Source organism: Planococcus citri, chromosome 4, assembly GCF_950023065.1.
Source record: "Planococcus citri chromosome 4, ihPlaCitr1.1, whole genome shotgun sequence".
In the NCBI taxonomy this organism is placed as follows: Eukaryota; Metazoa; Arthropoda; class Insecta; order Hemiptera; family Pseudococcidae; genus Planococcus; species Planococcus citri.
In genome coordinates, this window is record NC_088680.1 from 36,336,604 (window position 1) to 36,354,311 (window position 17,708).

General features: G+C 35.6%; 2 long non-coding RNA genes across 2 annotated transcripts in view; both read right to left on the reverse strand.

The window, feature by feature from the left end:
- Positions 1-17,708, reverse strand: part of LOC135844889 (uncharacterized) — a 90,053-nt gene that overhangs the window by 31,632 nt on the left and 40,713 nt on the right. The window lies entirely within an intron of this gene.
- Positions 13,040-17,681, reverse strand: LOC135845303 (uncharacterized). The gene is made up of 2 exons (XR_010558722.1): positions 16,975-17,681; positions 13,040-13,649 (listed from the first exon to the last, which is right to left on the reverse strand). It is a non-coding gene; the product is annotated as an uncharacterized LOC135845303 (long non-coding RNA).

The following is a 17,708-nucleotide window of genomic DNA, read 5'->3' on the forward strand; positions in this document are numbered from 1 at the left end:
TTTCCAAAAAACACATTTAGAGCACTATCCAAATACACCAATACCAAAGTTTGGCCCCTCAGTCAAGTTTGAAGAATCGAAGGAATTGACACGAAGATTAGAAATCCGGCCGTAACATCGCACTCAGCCACGCACTGCCCTTTTTCCACCTTTTCGTTTATATTTTTGTATAATCGCGTATTCTAAAATCCTTCGAGCTAACAAGCTGAAAATCATCTCTCGAAGATGCCTCCATGACAGGCGAGTCTGTCTCTCCTCTTCCTCACTCGCACTCTCGAACTCCAATTAAATACAATCAAGCTTGAAAACTACCAAAGTACATTTAGCCGAACCACTCGACTAAAACGGGCTTTCCACGCCGTATAAAATATTTTAAGTGAAAATAAACAAGCCAAAAAGTACCCGAAAAACTTTTCAAATTGCTCTGAAAACGAGTACCTATCTAGTACTAAAAGTAGTAAAAATGGCAAACAGAGTAGCGAACTTTAGGCTCAGATTACGTATTTTCATATACACAGGCAGGCGAGGCGAGCCTGCGAGTACATTCGCCGCAGCCCCCTCACCCCTGCCGTACTGAGAGACCACACAGCAGCTTTCGCGGGGGAGGGGGAAGGATGTGGCTCGTCGTAAATGTTTTATTATCGCATAAAGTAATACCTTAGATGCTTTCTACGGTATTAGCATTGATAATTCGGTGGCATCGCTGTGCCCCTTTCTCACCCCCTACTCACCCTGTGTATCTCTCGGTGAACCCGTAAAGACGCGCATTAAGAATTCAAAAATCGTATATTATCTTCTTTTGTTATTTGGAGTAGAACGTCGCGTTGGATTCGGCCGTCTCGCCGCGTCGCCAAGTCGCGGGGGACTCGAATCTTAAAAGTTTACTCGCAAAATGTCTTAATTAAAAGGGACCTTTGCTCTTCCGTACGTACGAGAGAACGGTAACGCGGTATAAAATGGTTACATTTTTCGTCGGCGGCGTTTCTTGCTTTCTTTTTAGCGTTCTAGGATAGCGCAGCTTCCGCCTCTTATATAGCTTACTCGTATACCCTTTAGATAGAATATAGGTAGGTACCTAGTACGTACCATATATCCCAAATGGGCTATAATTTAAACGCGCCGTGCTATACTTATAGTCTACTCATTACGTCACCTTTGAAAATGGGCCATTCGCCAAACGACTTAGGACGAGAGCTTTTCCATTCGGCTGAGGGATCGCAGACTCCACTTGAACCGTAAAAGAGTATGTTTGAATTTTTTTCCATTTTTTTAGCCTTATTTGTTCGTGGACCAGAGCCAGAATTATAGCTTTGAAGTTTTCGGTTATTATTTTGTATCGTTGGGAAAATGTTTTTTTTCCCTATTCGAGATCAGAGACAAGCTCGACTCGAGCAGGAAAAATACAGATAGGGAGGTGTCTGCTCAACAGTTATCTAGTGGTGTGTTTGAAGGATGTTGGTCCTCTTGTTACCTAAGCACAGTCTAATTGGTTTGAATGAGTGACCTTTGAAGTACCTAGCTTTCTACTTTCTAGAGTAAGTGGACAAACACAGCATAACGCAGAACATGGTAAAAATAGGAAATATAATGACCAGAAAATTGATACCACTGCATTCTGAAATATTCCCTCAGTTTCAATGTCATTTTTCCAAGTTTTTGCACGATGAACGTATATTTATCATTAGAGAGAGAGTATGATACACAAGTTGTCTGTTTTGAAAATTGAAGGGGCAAAATGCGTTTCCAAAATCCAAGATCCAATATCCAATTTTGACCATGGGGGTCGGTAGTATTTCGAAAAATGAACAAAATTACTTATTATGACTTTTTGCATAACTTGCAAATTGAAGGGGCTACAAAATGATTTTCAATTTCAAAAAGTAGCGATGAAAAAAAATGAATGCGGAAATGAATTATTTGTTCCTATGATAATTTGTTTTCTTACTCAAAAATTTAAAAAGTTTTTGAAATTCAAAAATTTTTGGTTTGATGAAAATTATTTAAAATTTTTGAGTTTCAATAACTTTTTAAATTTTGGAGTAGAAAAAAATGATCATATCAAAATTTGTTCATTTTTTGACATAGCATTCATTTCCGCATTTATTTTTTTCAATACAATTTTTAGAAATTAAAAATCTTTTGAAGCCCCTTCAATTTTCAACTTAGACAACAAGCCATCATACGAGTAGGTAATTTCGTTTATTTTTCGAAGTACTACCTACCGACCCCCCCCCCCCCCCCAGGTCAAAATTGGATTTTGATAACGTTGTTAGCATTCAAGAGAGAGCTCCGGTTCCAGTGTTTGAGGACAGTGGGTTTTAGTCTGGAGATTTCGCCTAAAGTTATATTTAGAAGACAAAGGCCCAGAGAAATGGCTCAAATCTGCTCCTACTTCTGCTGATGAAAAAAAGGCCGATTTGAAGACACTGTGTTTCATAAATTGATTGGTATCTGATGCCCAGCTGGAACTTACATACCTATTACCAATACAACAACGGCTCAAGGTATGAAGACAAGATCATGTGAGGTATTGCAGAAAACAGAAGCTGTTCAGATTATGGCTAAACAAGAATTGAGTGAATTCCGTAGAAAGAGACGCCGAAAGAGTTTGTGTCAATGTTTAATGCAATTGTGAATAAAATGTGAGATGCTGGAAAATCTATGGATGAAAGAATTAGAGCTTAATAATTTTATACTGAATTCGATTTCTTTTTTTATCAACCGAACTCTCTAACGCGTAAGTACCTAATGATAATAATCATAATCATATATGATCTAGATGTTTAATTTATTTTACTTTTGATAGGGTCAATTCAAAATATTTTATTATGATAATAAAACGACAAAAAATCATCATCATGTTGTTTTATTTTGATAATTGTGTCTAATTTATGTTTGGCGTATATATTTGTTCGAACCAGTTTTTACGTATTGTTTTCTGTTTTATTTTCTGATTGTTTTTTTTAGTATGTAATATTTACTGGCTACTGCGACAGGAAGTTAAATTCTTTATTTTAATTCAGATTTCACTGGTTATTGAATTCTCTTCATTTATTAAATCGTTGTATTTTTGTACGTTGTAGCGACTTGTTATTATTGATTCGAACGTTATAAGAGAAAGTTATTGCTGAGCTTTTAAGCTCATTTTTGTTTACGTAAAGTTTCGTTGAACTGAAAGGTCAATGAACTTGTTTATAAATATATCCAAATATTTCTTTGATACGTTTTGATGTTATTAATTGTTTGTTAATATTTCGACGAAAGTTTTAGTCAGGTTTGTTTTTTCGTGAGATTCTTCCTACAATATTATATAACATATTGTAATATTGTATCAAGCAGCAGCTCATCTGGTATCCGCTGCTATGGTAGATTTGGATATAATGAAAACAGATTTTTCAAATACAATTAGATAACAGTAAAATTCGATGTCAAAGAGTTTCTCAAAGACAAAAAAATCGTCGAAAACAAAGAATTTGAACCTGTTGTAAGCATATAAATTTTGATGGCAAGAAAGATCGAATGGCAGGTAAGACATCAACAATGTCTGAGATACATTTATGACTCAAAGACTTTGGCAATTTCAGTATAAAATTATTAAGCTCTAATTCTTTGATCCATGGATTCTCCAGCATCTCACATTTTATTCACAATTGCATTAAACTTTAACACAAAGCAGAATAGTTGATAGATTTGTAAGCAATAATGAAGGTTAGCTAAAAGCGCCATTCCTGTCACCAAAGAAATATTCCTCCATACAAGTGACATCGCCAACAACTTCGCTATAAGGTGTTGGAAAAGAAAATAACGAAGATGAGACGGAAGGAGGATGAAGAATTATTGAAGCTGATCCAGGAGGGAAAAAGGAAAGAGCTGCTCAACACTTACAAAAATGTAAACCAAATACCAAGGATGAAGGATTAAATGTATTGGTAAATGGATGACTCAAGAAGCAGCAGTACAAGTTCATGACAAAAAATTTAGGACACCTTCCCTCTTATAACAAAGTTCGAGAAGCAAAGAAGAAATGTTACCAGGAAAATAGTGTGTTTACAGAGATGGAAGCTATGCTACCACTTCAAGAACTTATGGATAAAACAGTGGAAAAGTTTTGACAAGTCATTAGGAGTAATGAAGACCAAAATTTCACAATAATACTATACAAGTATGGATTTGATGGAAGTGGAAGACAGAGCGAGTATAAAAAAGAATTTAAAGGTAACTGAGGAATTATGTCATGTATGTCAGTATTCAGTACCTAAAGTAAACTTGATTTGAAAAATTCTCTTCTTTAGCAAGAAAAATCAAAGATGAAGATGAAAATGAAGATGAAGCAGAATCCTCTATGAGCAAACCCAAAAAAGGAGTGTTAATTCAATCTAAATTTTTTTTTTTGGAAATTAGAATTAGGATAAAAGAATCGCCTTGTAGCTCGTGGCTTTGAACAAGAAGTTAGTTCTGATGAAGAAAGTACTTATATGTACTCTTGTAGCCAGAATGCCAACTGTAAAAACTTTGCTATGTCAGTTGCAAACCATTTAAATATGAATGTCGAACAGATGGACGTGACGTATGTACTGAGGTTTTGAATGCGCCAATAAAGGATCGCATTTTTATGGAACAACCACCAGGTTTTGAAGGAAAAAGTAATAAGGTATGTTGTTTAAATAAGGCAATTTATGGCTTAAGTTTGGCACCAAAACGATGGAATATGAATGTTTTCATGATTTCTTAATAAGATTAGGTTTCATTCAATGTTTAAGTATACTATAAAATTCTTCCGAATGGTGAACGGATTTATAGTTTAGTTTACGTAGATGATCTTTTAATTGTTTCAAAATTCGCTAGTGATACTAATGATCTAAAACAAAAATTGCAAGATCGTTTTGATATGACTGATATTAGTGAGAGAAAACTATATTTGTATTAGACTAGGTATATCAAAGATGTATTCAATAAGTTTTGTCAAAATGATACTAAAGTTGAAACTACTCCTATGGAACCGAATTTGCAATTAGAAAAAGGTTCATGTGATGTAAACTTACCTTATCATGAGTTAATTGGTTGTTTAATGTACATATATCTCAAATGGTACTACCTAGACCTGATGTAAGTTTTCTTGTTAATTTATTGAATAGATACCAGAATTGTTACAGTATTACTCATTTTTGATATGCTAAACGTATTTTGAACTATTTGTATTCGACTAAGGACCTTAAGTTAGTATTTGGCAAAGGTAACAACTCCAAATCAGTCACTGATACAAATTCTGATCTGTCAGTTCATGTTGATTGTTGATGCTAATTTTGGTGGTGAAAGGTATGATCAAAAATCGACTAGTGGCTTTTTGTTCTTGTTATTTGGCGATGTCATTATTGAATTATGTAAACTTACTTAATCTAAGAGCTTGACTTGTGCTTGCTTGGTATTAAGGAATCAATATTATGTATCTTGTTCAAGTTTAAATACTTTCGTTATTTTGTTGAGTTTAGTTTTAGGAATTTTTCCTTTTGTTTTGAGTTTGGAAAATTGAAGGGGGGTGTAGTAAGATTTGTGTGTGACGCTATCTTTTGGGCAATTTTCAAACTCCGGTTTATCTCCAGTATTTCCGTATTTCTTCTAGATTTAATCATCTCGATTATTCAGTAACTTTCTAGCCTTTCTACGATGTTCTATGATCGTCATTGTAAATACTTTCAGTTCGTGTTTAATAAACGTGTGGATATGTTGTGTTCTCTCTTGAGTTTAATTACACAAATTCACTGCCTGGAAAATCTCAACATATAACTTTCAATAGGTATAGGGTATACATATCGAAAGAAGGTCCCAAAATGTACCTGTGTGGTTATGTTGAAAGTACTGAAATGGAAAATTATATTTCAATTCTGAACATAATGTAACTACATACCTACTATTGCAAAAAACACCGACGGAAAAGTTGATTTGCACAAAACACACAGTAAGTGAGGCATATTAGGATGGATTGCGATAAAAAATGTTGAGGGTTTTTGATCAAAATTAGCGGATGTCTTCATTTTGAGTTGAAAATCAGTCAGAAAAAATTTCAAGTTTGGATGTGCTCCTAGAAGGAAGATCTGGGTTCTCAAAAAGAGGGCATTTTATATTTTTCTTCACTCAAACCCCTATCCAGCTTGTTTTGGGAAACATTGCCCAGTCCCAAGTGCAGCCCTGAAAGATGCAGTTGGAGATTCTGCGTCGACCTAGGCTATTGTCGACAAAATCCAAGACGACTAGGGCTGAACAATCAAAAATTTTGCAAATTAGTTATTTTGGTGTAAATTCGTGCTATGAAATATTTTTTTCAAATATTTCTCAATAAGCCAAAACATTGATAGAATCATTTCTGAAATTGAGGAGATAAATGCAGTGGTGCTATTTTTTTGGTCACTATTGCCATTTCAAAAGCCAAAAAATGTAAAGTTTTTAGTTGTTTTTCTCGGGTTTTTGAAAACGGCAATATTAGCACCATATATGTATCATGAAATGTTTTCTCAATTTCAGAAATGATAGGCATCTTTCAATATTTTGGCTTGATCAATGCAAAATAATTAACAAGAAAAAATTTTCAAAACACAAATTTCCCAAAAATAACCGGTTTGCTAATTTTTAACCACTCGTTAGAGCTTTTGATTTTGGATGTTGACCATAACAGACGAAGTAGGATACCGCAGAATACATATTAAATAGGTACCTACTGTCTTTTGGAGCGGGACAGGTTGAGTAGAGATTAGAGCAAAAAAATTTCTTTTTTCGAAAATTCCCCTTCTTTGAGAACCCACATTTCCCCTACAAGGGTACCTTCGGAGCTGCAAGTTTTTCTCAGGGACTTTCAACTCAAAATGAAAGTCTCCACTGAATTTGGTCACACTCCTCCGATACATTTTTTTTCGCGATTCACTAGTGTGCAATTCCACAAAAATGAAAAGAAAGAACTTGTATTTTCATCTCGCTAGCTCTTTCCACTTGAAAATGAAAGTCACTGGGTACTACTTTCTTGACATACTGTATAATCGGAGCTGGTATACCAACATACTCCCCCCCCCCCCCGCAAACGGAGACGGTTTACTTGTGTTATGTACTCTTTTGTCTAGCCAAAATATAATTCTATTTGGTAGACCGATCCTAGAGCCCACATTTTTTCTTTTCAACAAGTCGATGGGTACTTTCACTTACTTACAAAAAACGAGTGTCCACGTTCGACGTCTTATATCAAATCAACACGAACCAAGCTCCTCACCATACGGATAATGCAGGAATGTCAAGGCAGTCAAGTCGACCGCAAGAAGTCACCAACCTTTGTTTGAATGTACTCACCAAAATAGTGCAGCTACTGCCGCGACGTTAGACGATGTAAATCAGTGCTTCCACTGTAGTCCACGAAAAATGAAAGTCATTTGATATTCGTTCAAAATGCGAGCAGTCAACTCGAAAAAATTTGAATAAGAGCTGGCAAAAATGGGAATCTTTGAAAGAATTTTTGGTATCTGAAGCGGAAAGATGAGGGGTTATCCGAGCATACTTTACCTCAACAATCTGAATTTCACAAGTTTAGGCCATGTGTCGCAATTTATCACTTATTCGTGAAATAAGCTGAGTAGCGCATGAATACCTATTTACCTTTACAAAATGTTCCACTTCTGCCGACTGTTAAACATTTTCAATTTTGTATTTTTCAGTAAAACGTTAAAGCGTAGATAACTCATCAGCATGAAAAAATTGGAAACAATTCAATCGATTTTTAGGTTTAAAAAAAAATGTAATTACAAAAATGATCAATGTTTAAATATTAGATTACAAAGCTAATTAAGTATGTATACCTATGTAAAGTAAAGAATAAAGTCAGTATATTAAACGAGTGGTCAACATTTGGCATTTTAAAAAACATCTGTAAAAACGAAAGTTATGAACATTTTTCGTTCAAAATTGCACAGTGCTTATATTTTATAGGTCGGCTTGAGTGTAACATAGATGGAATTTAAAATAAGAGGAAAGGGGAGGGGTCAACTTGTGGCCAGTAAAAAAAGGCAGTTTTTTGGACCATTTTTGAAAAGCGTGGGGTTCAAGAGATACTGATTCAGGACGAAGTACACAGATGGTACTTGAAAGTTGAACGGTGGTTTCACTGTTCAATATTGTGTTAGGAGAGAGCTGGAGGATAGTAAATACATACATAATTCCTTCATTCCTCATCGGAAAATCTAAACAATTCTACACACGCTAAATGTTCTAATTACCCATCACTTTCTGGCATCTGGCAGTTCGTAATAGTATAAAGGCCCTGGGCGTTCAGTGGTTGTAGTCCCAGTCGCAGTCGTGGTAGACGGTCTGCGTCCACGTGGTGTTTCGCAGGGTGTGTAGACGACTTGGGCATCTTCAAAATTTCCGTTCATATATATACAAGTATCCAGACTACCCAGCTGTATATTTTCTTCGATGGGAAATGCTTTGGAAGTCTCCCATTGTTTTTTAAAAAAGGAGACGATGGGGGGACCGCTGACGTTCAGGTTTGCTGCCGCCGCATTGTCAAAAAAATTCTCCTTTTTTGTTTGTTTAGGATATATCATTCGCGTGAATATAACATCTACGCCATATCGAAGTTGCATTACGGCAATATACTCGTCCTTTGTACTATTGTTATAAACGAGGAGGTTCCGATCAGTTCCGTGGACTGCGGTTACACTGGACGCTATCAAGAATACAACAAAAATTCCGAAATTTATTATTTGTTTCAGTAAATTAATCTACGGACTCCGGCGAATAAACGAAAGACGAGACTGTTGGAGACGAGTATGAGCTTACAAAGCGTTAAAATTAACATGGAAATTGGAAATGGTCACTTTGACAGAAAACGAGACTTAAAAAAAAGTTTTAATGAAAGGTTCTCAACAATTTTCGGCAGAAGGGCAATAGTTTTTCGCAATTTTGCTAAAAAGCGGTAATTTTTTACAATAAATTTTCAAAATGCAAAACTTTGACAGTTTTTGCAAAAAGCAGGACTTTTTGAGAAGTTTTTGCAAAAAGCGATATTTTTGGCAATTTTTGACAAAAAGGCGAAACATTTGCCAATTTTAGTAGGCAAAAAAGGTAAAACTTGCGTTAGCATAACAATTTCGATAAAAAGCGAGAATTTTGTTAAAAAGAAGGCTCTGGATAATTTCAGCAAAAAGAAAGACTCTGTTTGGAAATTATTGACAAAAAAGTGATATTTTCAATTTTGCAATTTTTGGCAAAACAGTTGGGACTACTTTTACAATTTTTTGATAAATAGCGGGACGTTTTGGTAATTTTTGGCAAAATAGCTCAACTTTTGGGTACTCATTTTTTCATTTTTTTGAGAAAAAAATGAAATGTTTTGTGAAAACTCCGTATTAAAAAAAATATATCAAACAAACAAGAAATACAAATTGAACACTTGGAAAAGCTCAATAGACTTATGGAAAAAATGAAATCGACATTAAGAAAATTATTAAGGAACAAAATTCAATCAGTAGTGTTTAGTAGCAAATTTATTAAACGAATTACGATTTACGAAATATTATGGTACCTACTTATATCAAGTGAAAGCCAAAAGTTGAAAGCTAAAAGTTAAATTTTAAGATTTTTTCGGAAGCTAAAACCCAGCCCTTAGAAAGCTTTACGAAATTGAAAAGCTTGAAGCTGTCTAAAGCTTAAGTTTTATAAATAGGCTACATATTTATAGAAGGTAAAGCTAAAGCCAAACGTTTCATTTTTTAGCTTTCCATCCATGGGAAAATGTGATCAAGAACACAAAGCACGGAGTATGTACAGAATCAGAAAACAGCAGGACGAAAAGAAAACATGAAATAACATTTTTTTTTAATGGATTTTCATATTTTCCAAATTTTCTCCGTACTTGGCATTTTTGACTGAATTTTCTATTTTCCCCCTTTTTTCAACGGTTCCATTTTTCACCTCAAAATCTTTCACAATCACGAGAATTTCCCAGAATATCCCAACATTGGCCGCGGTGTCAATGAAGGAAGACTACAATCGCTATCATCGCGTCGTTCAAACAATACAAGTACTTACCATTTAAACAATTTGATACTTTTGCAGTCGAATAATTTCCACTCACGACGAAACAGTTATTCTCATCTCTAAGCTTTTTCGTAATGATGATGGTTCCAGGATCCTGTTCATCGATGTGTTTTAAGATCGAAACCTTGCTAGTGCTCGTAACAGGAAAATAAAAATAATTTTTTTCTGCAAGATGCAAGATTGACGGACTTGGTAACAAAAACGGAAAATACTCAACCCTGACGAAATACGAAATGAAACACGGAGGGTCTTGACTGCATGCATTTAAAACGATTAATGAAGAACTTTCATATTCCGTGGGAACACTCGCGGAACCAGCAATGGCATTCGTATTCACTAAGCATGAAATGATTACATATACATATACTACTGGAATTGACATCATGATAACAACACTAATTACACTACAATTCTGGATATACGTATACTACAGTCAAAGCACTGATTACATCGTCTAACATCACGGCTGTAGCGACACTCTTTGGTGAATAAATTCAAGCTATGCTTGATAACTTCTTGACTTGACATTCCAACACAATCCGTTTGGTCTTGGTTCGTGTTGATTTGATATACGAGTAAGACGTCGAACGTAGAGGCTTAGAGGGTCGATTTTTTCAGGTAAAAACACCTGTCGACTTATTGAAAAGAAAGAATTTGGGGTAGGATAACACAAGTAGACTATGTATCACCCGTCTGCGTTGCGGAGGGGTGTAGAAAACGTTAAAACTAGCAAGAGCAACCGCGACCTGGCATGGCAGCTCTGCTTTTTTACTAATTCTGAACATTTCAATATCTAAGTACACAGAAGTTATGAAACAAATTTTTAAAAAATTTTCAATTGTTTATTATTTCGAAATTTTTAGAATTCAATTTCAAAATTCACATTTTAAAATGCCAATTGAAAAATGTTATGTATAAAATGTTTGCAATATTTCCTCGAAAACGGACCTTTTCCCGGTTTCGAAATCACCATCACATTTTTGAGATCGAATCGCGAAACCGATTCAGGAGTTCCCAAATTTGTGAAAATTGATCACCTTCGTTGTCATCTGTTTTGGCCAAAGAGTCTTGACCAAAATGGGATAGGAAGTTGGTTATGGTCTTAAATTACTCTTATTGAACCACTCTTAATATATCGACCCACAACCACTCCCGTTCAGCGTTATCTTCAACTTTTCAATCGTTCCCAAAGTTGAATTTTTTCAAGCCTCGCGGTTAAACGAATATTGTGGCTTAAGTAAATGATTTTGCAATTCAAAAAAAGTTTGAATGAAAAAAATTTGGAATTTCATGAGGATTTTAAAAATGTGTTTTGAACTAAACACTTTATCCCGAGGTACTCGTAGATGGATCGCAATAGAAAATTTTGGGGGATTTTGATCACATTCAGCGGATGAGTTGCAAATCACTCAGAAAAAATTTCAAGTTCGGAGGTGCTCCTATAAAAAGGGCATTTTAGAAAAAAATATACTTTTCGTCACTCAAACCCCTATCCAGCTTTCCTGAAAGTTGCAGTTGGGGATTCTGCGTCGACCTAGGCAATTTGTCGTCAAAATTAGGACCCCATTCATGGCCCCCAGCACCTCCCCAAAGGGGTAAAAGTTCAAAAAAGTGTTTTGTTCGTGTGACACATGGAATAGTATGTTTTTGGTGACGCTGAACACGAATATGACGTCAGATTTTTGATTGGACCCCATCAATGGCCCCCAAAATTTTTTTGGACTTTTACCTATTGGGAAGGTTTTGGGGGCCATGGGTGAAGTCGATATAGAAAACTATGGCTATATTCGTGTACAGCGATATCGAAAACATACTATTTCTTGTGTCACACGAATGTAACCATTTTTTTGGGGGGTCGCCCACTTTGGGGAAATGCTGGGGGCCGTGGATGGGGTCCAATCAAAAATCTGACGTCGTATTCGCGTTCAGCGTCACCAAAAACATACTATTCCATGTGTCACACGAACAAAACACTTTTTTGAACTTTTACCCCCTTTGGGGAGGTGCTGGGGGCCATGAATGGGGTCCTATTAAAAATCTGACGTAATATTCGTGTTCAGCGTCACCAAAAACATACAATTCGATTTATCACATGCCCCAGATTTTCTTTCGAAAGTTTCGCCCAAAATTGGGGGTGGGGGTGCTCCCCCTCCATTGAGAGATCCCATCTCGAAACTTGAATATTTCAAAAAAGCATCAAAAGGTACGTCTATGGAAATTTTTTCAAAATTTTAAATGGTAGCTTCCACTTACAGCGCCATTTTGAAATTTGAACTTTCAATTTGAAAGTTCAACTTTAAACTTTTGAAAATTTCAAAATGCCTAAAAGGTTCTAAATGCAATTCTCTTTCAAACTGCGAAATCAGTTTTGATCAAAGTACCATAGTTTTGGAGGAATGGACTGCTGAAGTTGAGTTCCTCGAGACAATGTGAAAATAATGGAAGCCCCCCACCCGCCCCCTGAGAGGGCTGGGACCAAACTGATTGCAGGTTTCTTATCTACTGGGTGGGTAGATATTGTAAAAAAAAATTGAGCGAAATCGAAAGACATGACTTTCATAATCGCCTTTTTTTGATTGAGTTGACATGGAATGACCCTATGTAAAAACGAAAGTTATGAACATTTTTGGTTCAAAATTGCACAGTGCTTATATTTTATAGGTCGGCGTGAGTGTAACATAGGTGGAATTGAAAATAAGGGGGAACGAAGGGGGCGTCAACTTGTGGCCAATAAAAAGAAAAAAGGCAGTTTTTTTAGACCATTTTCGAAAAGCGTGGGGTTCAACAGATACTGATTTAGGACAAAGTACACAGATGGTACTTGAAAGTTGAAGTTGTAAACATGATATGTATTAACGGTGGTTTCACTGCTCAATATTGTTTTAGCGGGGAGCTGGAGGCGGTCAAAAAAAGTATAATCATTATTTGGCAGTTTACCTTATGCTGAAAATCAATAATCAAATCCATTTCTGACCTTTTCTTGTGAAAATATAACACATTAATAGATACATAGGCACAATTTCATCAGCATACATACATAAGTCATTCCGGTTAAATACATACTCCCTTCATTCCTCATCGGAAAATCTAAACAATTCTAGATATTACGCTAAATGTTTAAATTACCCATCACTTTCTGGCATATGGCAGTTCGTATAATGGATATGGTCGTTCCGTGATTGTTGTAGTAGTCGCAGTCCTGGTAGACGGTCTGCGTCCACGTGGTGTTTCGCAGGGTATGTAGACGACTTGGGGATCTTCATAACTTCCATCTATATTTATACAGGTATCCAGACTACCCAGCTGGATATCTTCTTCGATGGGAAATGGTTTGGAATCCTCCCTCAGTTTTTTGAAAAACGAGACGATGGGAGGGCCGGTGAGGTTTATGTTTGCTGCCACCGCTTGATCAAAAAAATTCTCCTTTATTGTTTGTGTATAATATATCATTCGCGTGAATATAAAATCTGCGCCATATCGAAGTTGCATTACGGTAATAAACGGATTCTTTGTACTATTGTTATAAACGAGGAGATTTCGATCAGTTCCGTTGACTGCGGTTACACTGGACGCTATCAAAAATACAACAAAAATTCCGAAATTTATTGTTTGTTTCAGTAAATTGATCTACGAACTTCGGCGAATAAACGAAAGACTAGACTGTTAGAGAGGAGTATGAGCTTACAAAGCGTCGTAAAAAGGAGGAGTCCCGATAAGGCCACTTTTTGGGCCCCGCACAGTTATCGACTCGACCACTCTTAAAATGTTGTAATAAATGTCCCAAATACGAATCCGTGGTTAGTTAACCCAAAATGACCAGTTTTTGGGCTTCAGGGGTTCCCAAAATTGTGAATAAAAAAAGAATTTTAGGAACCACTGAGTATTATTTTCAAAACCTTTTTCAGCGTAAAATATCTGTTTGAACCCGATAAACGTTATGCGAGGTGATTTTTCTATTTTCGACCCTCGAAGGCAGAAATTGGGGGTTTTGATTTTTGGAAAATTTTGGAACCACAATTTTTAACCTACCCCTTTGAACCCCGCTAAAAAGCTTTTTACAGTTCATTAGTATCTGAAAGACCTCCATCCCACCAAATTTTGAGCTCAATAAAATTTTGCGCTGGTACTCAAAAATCCAATTTTCCAATTTTTCGTAATTTCGATATTTTGGGAATCCCTGAAAAAAAATGAAAACCTGCGATTTGCGCCAAACGTAACATTTTGATGTATATATTCAGTTATCTCGAAGAAAAAGTTGAATAAAGCTCCCTGTATATTCGTAATTTTGAACCCTTTTGTCGGAGCCCCCCCCCCCCTTTAGGCACCCCTAAAAAGGCATTTACACATAATTTTTCAAATAATTTGAAGAGTTTACATTTGAAACACCCAAGCAAGTGTTCGATAATTTTTCATTTCATTTATCCTGTAACTTTCAAAATTGAGCTTTTTTGGGTCAAATTCTGAGATTTTACTTCGTTCGTTGAAATCGTGAAAATGTGATTTTAACGTTTTTTCGAAGAGAAAAATCTTAGAATTTGACCCGAAATAGCCCAATTTTGTAAGTTATAGGAAAACTCATATGAAAAATTATCGAGCACTTGCTGGTGTGTTTCAAATGTAAATTCTTCAATTCATTTGAAAAAATATGCTTCAACACCTTTTTCAGGGATGCCTAAAGTGGGGGGCTCTAAAAAAAGGGTTCTAGATTACGAATATACTGGGAGCTTTATTCAACTTTTTCATCTAGATTATTGAATATATATGTTCACGACAGCACACTTATGAACCCATGTATGGGTTAATCTTGCATAAGAAGTGAACCAGTAGGTTTACCAGCCTGGCTCACTTTGTAAAGGTTAATCTTACATAACAAGTCAGCCACCTGTTTCAAACTAATTTTGTCAAAGTTAGCTGCGCGCACCAAATGTTTCTCAGAGATGTTCGCTAGATGTAGTACTAACATGAGGCGATGAGGCCTATAGAATAGGAAGTACTGGTCGGCATACCCAAAGCCCTGTTGAAATTGGGTATGCACGATGATATTTGACTAATGATTTTTCTGCATTTTATTGCTCTATGGGAATACTGTTGATACCAAAAATTTTGATGTGGTTTAGACTTTTTGACAACCAAGCAATTTTCACAAAATTCAATATAGTTCAAAAAATTTTAAAATTTTTTGTTCTGTTTCTTGATACAGATAAATTATATATTTCAATGACTGTGCAATTAGAATTTCAATTAGTTAATTAGAACAGAAATTGAAAATGATTTTAAAAATTTTGAAATTTTGAAAAATTGGCTCATAAGCCTGCCGCGATGCCTATATATACTTCAAAACGTTACGTTTGGCGTAAATTGCAGGTTTCTAATTTTCCAGGGGTTCCCAAAACATCGAAATTACGAAAAATTGAAAAATTGGATTTTAGAGTACCAGCGCAAAATTTTATTGGGCTCAAAATTTGGTAGGACGGAGGTCGTTCAGATACTAAAAAACTGTAAACAGCTTTTTGGCGGGGCTTAAAGGGGTAGGTCCAAAATGGTGGTTCCAAAATTTTCCAAAAATCAAAACCCCCAATTTCTACCCTCGAGAGTCGATAATAGAAAAATCACCTCGCATAACGTTTATCGGGTTCAAACAGATATTTTACGCTGAAAAAGGTTTTGAAAATAATACTCAGTGGTTCTTAAAATTCTTTTTTTATTCACAATTTTGGGAACCCCTGAAGCCAAAAAAAATGGTCATTTTGGGTTAACTAACCACGGATTCGTATTTGGGACATTTATTACAACATTTTAAGAGTGGTCGAGTCGATAACTGTGCGGGACCCAAAAAGTGGCCTTATCGGGACTCCTCCTTTTTTCAAAATATTAAATTACATTTTTTAAGATTCTTCTCAAATTTAAAAAAGGTAAAACTTGCGTTAGCGTAGCAATTTCGATTAAAAGCGAGAATTTTGTTACAATAGAAGGCTCTGGATAATTTCAGCAAAAAGAAAGACTCTGTTTGGAAATTATTGACAAAAACGTGATATTTTCTATTTTGCAATTTTTGGCAAAACAGTTGGGACTACTTTTGCAATTTTTTGATAAGTAGCGGGACGTTTTGGTAATTTTTGGCAAAATAGCTAAGCTTTTGGGTATTCATTATATGTTTCGTGAAAAACCCGTTCTCACTTACCCCGGTTCAACTTATTAAAAAAAAATATATCAAACAAACAAGAAATACAAATAGAACACTTACAATTAGAAAAGCTCAATAGACTTATGGAAAAAATGAAATCGACATGAAAAAAATTATTAAGGAACAAAATTCAATCAGTATAGTTTAGTACCAAATTTATTAAACGGATTACGAGTTACGAAGTACCTATATTGAGGTACCTACTTATATCAAGAGAAAGCCAAAGTTGAAAGCTAAAAGTTGAATTCTAAGCATTTTCGGTAGCTAAAACCCAGCCCTTTTGAAGCTGTCTAAAGCTACAATTTGATAAATACATATTTGTAGAAGGCAAAAGCTAAAGCCAAACGTTTCATGTTTCAGGTTTCCATCCCTGAGAAAATATGATCAAGAACACAAAGCACGGAGTACAGAATCAGTAAACAGGATGACGATAAACCTAAAACACAGGACGAAAAAAATGAAAATGTAAAGAAAACATGAAATTAAAATGTTTTTTGAATGGATTTTCATATTATCCAAATTTTCCCCGTACTTGACATTTTTGACTGAATTTTCCATTTTTTCCCTTTTTTCAACGATTCTACGTATTTTTCACCTCGAAATCTTTCACAATAAATGAGATTTTCCCAGGATATCCCAACATTGGCGTCGGTGTCAATGAAGGAAGACTACAATCGCTATCATCGCGTCGTTCAAACAATACAAGTACTTACCATTTAAACAATTTGATACTTTTGCAGTCGAATAATTTCCACTCACGACGAAACAGTTATTGTCATCTGCAAGCGTTTTCGTAACCATGATGGTTCCAGGATCCCGTAAATCGAGGTGTTTTAAGAGTCGAACCTTGTCACCGTTCGTAAAAGGAAAATATAAATAACTTTTTTCTGCAAAATGTAAGATTGGCGGTCCCAAAAACAGGCCATCCCCAAGTTTCTCAAAACTGAAGTCATAGGAAATGAAACACTCAGGGTCTTGACTGCATGCATTAAAAACGATTAATGGAAAACTTTTGACATTCGTATTGATTAAGAATGCAATGATTACATATACTACCAGAATTGACATAATGATAACAGCACTATAAATTACACCAAAATTCTGGATATACGTACACTACAGTAAAAGCACTGATTACAACGTCTAACATCACGGCAGTAGTGGCACTCTTTGATGAATACATTCAAGCAAAGGTTGGTGACTTATTGCGTCGACATTCCAACACAACCGGTTTGGTGAAGAGCTTGGTTCGTGTTGATGTACTATACGAGTAAGACTTTTATCTAAAGGGTCTTTTTTTTTAGGTAAAAACACCTGTCGACTTGTTGAGAAAGAATGTGGGCTAGGATAACATAAGTAAACAATGTATCACATGTCTCCGTTGCGGAGGGATGTACATATGTAGGTACTCCTGCTCCGATTATAGTTACGCAGTTTAGCACTAGTG